This window comes from Mycteria americana, chromosome 10 (genome assembly GCF_035582795.1).
Source record: "Mycteria americana isolate JAX WOST 10 ecotype Jacksonville Zoo and Gardens chromosome 10, USCA_MyAme_1.0, whole genome shotgun sequence".
NCBI classification, from domain to species: domain Eukaryota; kingdom Metazoa; phylum Chordata; class Aves; order Ciconiiformes; family Ciconiidae; genus Mycteria; species Mycteria americana.
Window position 1 is genome coordinate 12,673,885 of NC_134374.1, and position 4,948 is coordinate 12,678,832.

A 4,948-nucleotide genomic window follows, 5' to 3' on the forward strand; every position below is an offset into this window, starting at 1 on the left:
TGCCTTCTTCCCGCACCCCTGCGTTGCTAGTTTTGAAAGGGGAGTACGCTGCCTGCTGCTGTCCGTTGTTTCTCTTGTACCAACAGCAGAGAAGCCTGCAGAGCCGCCTCTTTTCTTGCAGCGCTTCCCAGCTGGTGAGCTTGCGGCCCTGCTGGCTAGCTGCGTGGAGGGCTGTGCTCTTGGCAGCAAGTGCTGCCCGTGTCGGAAAAGTACATCCCGACGGGATGAAATAGTAGGTGATGCAGTGGCTGCTATGTAAGCTTGCATTTGAAGCCAGGTTTGTGCTCCAGCCTGGGGACCGGTGTAAGACGGGGTATGGAAGGGATGGGGAGAATAAGGAGAGAGGCTTAGAGTTGCTAAGGCAGGAGATGAGGGACTAAATTATGAGCCCGATGGAGGAGGTGCACTGGTGCAGGTTTGGAGAGCACAGGCTGAGGTGGGTGGGGAGAACCAGTCTCTGGTGATGCTGGACCCAGGGTGTGCGATGACGTCAGGAGCGTGTCACCAGCTCTCCAGCCACCATGTGGGAATTTGGGTGCTTTCTGTTAACAGTGAGCTCTCGGCTGTGCGTGCCAGGTAAAAGGGATGCAGGAACAGGCCGCAACACTGCACGGTGGGGTGGGAGTCGGAGGGAGAGGTGGTGGTTCACTGGGCACTTGGGGACAGGTTGATGCCTTGTGCAGGTGAGGGTCTGTAGGCTGCCCCTGCTTCCCCTGCCACAGGGAATGCTCCAGCGTTACCAGAAAGCTCATCCCGTGCTCTGCGATTGTTTGGAGCTGTTCCTCAGCCTGAGAAACTGATACGTCGGCCGCAGGGAAGGTGAGTGCCGCCGACCTTCAGCCACCAGGCCCAGAGGGCCGGCTCGCATCCTCGCAGGGCCTGGGCACTGGCACGGGAGAGGACGCCCGCCTCCAGCCTTGCTCTGTTTCAGGATGAGGTGCGAGGGTAAATGTGAGAAGGGGTCCAGGATTGCTGTTGCAGGGAGGGAGAATCCGTTAGAGAATCACGACTGAGCTCGGACCCCAGGAATCGCAGTTCGGGCTTGGAGCCGGTGAGAGCGTGTGCTTCCGTTCGTGTCGGGAGGCGAGCCTGGGATCTCGCCCCGGTGGCAGAGTCTTAATCCCAGCTGCGCTGTGGCAGGTCATGCTCCACCTGCGTGGTCCTTCTCTTCTAAAAGGCGGCCGAGGGCTGCGCTAGGTGAGCTGTCTCCCTGGAGCCAGGGAGTTGGCTGTCCCCTGGCTGCTACTAAAATTTCTCATCTCTCTTGAGAAATATTCCCTGTTGTGGGGAAAACACTGACCCTGATGGCAGCGGTCACGTGCAAGAGGTTCCGATTCTCCTGCTCCTCTTGCGTAGGCAAGCGCTGGAGGAATTGAGTGAAAAGCTGGCAGTGTTTCCAGAAGCAGAATTGGAAGCGGGAAGTAGACGGGTGCCCCTGCTCCATCCTCCCCTGCAGCCTCCGAGGCACTGAGCGCTGGGGTCCCTGCCCCTGCCCCGAGTGATGGCCTTGTGTCCCCCGGAGCTGCAGCAGAGGAGGGACAGGGAGGTGGGCCGGGGCTTGGAGCATCTAGTTGTGCAGGAACATGGACAGATTTGGGGATGGGAAATCACCTTGTGCTCTTGTCTGTTCTGCATACGGCTGGCATGGGAAGCTCACGAGTAAAAATGGAGCAAAGGGAGAACAATTTAATCTTGCTGGAAACCAGCTCTGAAGATCGTGTTTGGGGAGCTGTAGTGTAGCCTGAGGGCGTGCATAGCCTCGGCTTCCCTCCCTGGCCCCAGCTACTTCCTAGGTCGGGGTCCATGGCTGCGAAGGCAGAGAATCTCCTGAGCCCTGGGGGGAGAGGATGGGCCGGGGTCTGCTGCGGCAGAAGGAGAGGGGCGGGGCTGCGCGTGCACGGGCCTCTCGCAGCGGGAGGAACAGGAACGAGGGATCTATGCTGCCCATTTCATACGGAGCTTAACAAAACCCTTTGACCAGACTCGGGGCCGTGTCCCAGCAGCGTTTGAGTAAATGCAAACATGGTGATCCCACAACCTTGATCCTCCACCACAAGGAAAATATTCTCCTTGAGCACTAATTGCAGCTGCTTCTCCCCCGGAGGGATACATCCGGCAAGGGTCTGGCTCCATCCTCTCCCTGTCCTCCCCTCCCCGTGAGCACCTGCAGGGGCACAGCCTCCAGCCTCCACCTCCGGAGGAAAGGCACCGAAGAAGAGCAGCCCCTGAGGGACCTTCCAGAGCCGCCGCGGGAGAGGGCTGCTTCCCCCCAAAGCTCACGGCGACCCTCGGCAGCACCCCGGCATGCCCAACGGCCTCCGGGCATGGTGCCGCCCCCCTCACAGTCGCTGTGGAGATGCCCAGGGCCGTGACGGGGCCTGCGGGCCTCCCCTGGCTTCTCTGCGCGGGGGCCCGGGGTGGGAGCAGCGCCTGGGGACAAGGCCCGGGGCGGGGGCACCCAGAGCGGCCGAATGCACTCGGGGCCGGGCTCTGCAGGGGTGCTGGCGCGGGGGGCGCGGGGGACCCCCCCGGGGGACGTGTTGGGGCCGGCCGGGGCCTCTGTGAGGGGAGAGCAGGGGCTGCCGCGGGCCGGGCACAGCCGGTCACCAGCGTGGGCGTCTCCGTGCCCAGAGGCCATTGTGACGGGGGTCCCCGCAGCGACCGTGGGGGCATTTGAGGGAGAGCCCTGGGGTGCCCGCTCCCAGGAGAGCCGCTCCCGGAGGAGGCAGCATCTACCCGTGGCGGGTCTGCGGCAGAGGATGCCGAAGATGCCCGCGGACGGGGAGGCGGAGGCCGGTGCCCAGCCCGGCACCAGGCTGCCGAGCCTGCGGAAGAGGCGCCAGGTGAGGGACGGGGCAGGAGGGAGAGGCCGGTGCTGGGACGGGGCCGCACGGAGCTGCCTCGGTGCCGGGGCCGGCCTTGCCGGCACTGTGGGGGCCGCCGTGCCAAGGCAGCCGCCTCCATCCCGTGCCGCCGCCTCCTCCGCAGGTGGGCCTCAGGCAGCCCCAGGCAGCGTGGCAGGGCAGCCGGAGCCAGGCCTCGTCCCTCCACGGGGACAGGCTGCCACGGCTCCCCTGCCCAGAGAGCTCGCAGGGCGCTGGGAGCCGCCGCGCGCAGGTAGGGAGCCCGAGGGAGACGGGGCCCAGTGTCCTCCCGACCCCAGGAGCCGCCGACGGGCGGGCGGGAGGTGCGGGGGGGGACAGGCGTGCCCAGCCGCCATAGCAAGCTGAGCCCCTGGGCCGTGCCCGGGCATGCCGGGGTGCTCCCGGGAGTGGCCGTGGGCCGCAGGGGGACCAGCCCTCTTCCGAGGTGGCTCTGGGAGCGGGGCGGCAGCGGCCCGTGGGGCGAGTGCTGGCAGGGGAGCCCGGCCACAGGAGCTCTTCCAGCTGGGGCGCGGGGGCAAGGGCCACGGTCACGCAGCCTCTCTCTTCGGCTTCTCTTGCAGACGGACAGCCCGGCGCGCGGGCCGGCACTGCCCCGCAACAGGGTGGTACTGCCCCGCAGCAGGGTGACACGGGAGGAGACAGCCCGCCTGCCAGCCTTGCCGCCTCTCCCCAGGCAGGCAGCGGCACCCGGGCACGCACCCGCAGCTCGGCCAGCGGGAGCTGCCGGCACCTGCCACAAGCTGCCTCCTCTGCCAGCAGCACCCTCTGCGTCTTCTGCCAGGGGCAGGGCAACGGCCGTCAGCTCCGCAGCCGCCGGCCACCACCACCTTGTCCCACCCGCTCAGGGCATCCGCGGTGACTGGGGCAGAGCCGCGAGGGAGGAGAGCTGGAGGCCGCGCAGCCCCGCAGCCCGTGCTGCGGCTGTGAAGGACGCAGCCAGCAGCTGGTGGCACAGCGGGACCGGGCGCACAGCACGGCTGTGGCACTGAGAGCAAGAACAGACGAGGTCTGGGCGGCCGACGGCAGCAAGGCCCCCCCAGCTCAGCCTGCGCCTGATCCCTGTGCACGCGGGGGCACCGGCGCTGCCGGCAGGGCCCCTGCGCCAGCTCCCTGGGGCGGCGACGCGAGGCCAGGGCCCGGGGGACGAGCGGCAGAGCACAACCCAGCAACGCCGGCGGCATGCATCAAGGGCTACCTCAACGGCAGGTCATTGCAGGTGCAGCACGAGGCTGTTGCGGAGCATCTGGCCGTTGTGTCCACCAAGACAGAGCCTCCGGAGGAGCTGGAGAGGAGCTGCCTGTCCCGCACCGGGCGCAGCCTGGCCCAGCTCAGGAAAGCCACCCTGCTGCGGCAGCAGGACGGCCCGGAGAGTGAGCTCCAGCAGCAGGAGGGCGAGGAGCAGCCTTTCTCCCTGACGCGCTCGGGGTGGCTCAATGTCAGATGCGGGCAGCCGAGTGCCCAGGACGGGATGGGACAACGCAGGATGGGACAGGGGGATGAGCCTCCCTCTGCCTGGGGCCAGCCGCTGCCCATGCCCTCGGCCTCTGCCCGTGCCTCCAGCTCCTGGCCGGCTGGGGCCTCCGCTGGGCTCGCTCCTCGGTGCCCGTGTTTCGAGGCAATCGCTGTCCTTGAGGTGTCCCGGCGGTGGCTGGGGAGAGCCCTGGGCTGGTGCTGGTGCCAAGCCGGCAGTCTGGCTGCGTCCCCTCAAGCTCCCTTCCCATCCGCCTCTCTTCGATTCAAGTCAAGGACTTCGAACATTTCAGATCTGTCGTAAATTTGGTCTGTTTTACCTAACGCTTGCACCGCGCTGCTCCTCCTTGGTGTCACGAGGAACCTCCCCGTTGCGGAGGGGTGTAGGAGCACCTCCGTGAGCCACTTGCCCCTCCATTTTTAAGACCCTCCTCCACTGCTCTGGTGCTCCCATCCACGGCAGCGAGTGCAGTGCTGTTGGTGAGTCCCTCCCCGGCAGGGCGTGATCAAGGCTTGCCTTCCAGTCCCGGCGTCAGGGCACTCCTGCTGCCTTTGGTCTCTTCTCTTACAGTCGTCAATGGCCTGCCAGAAGC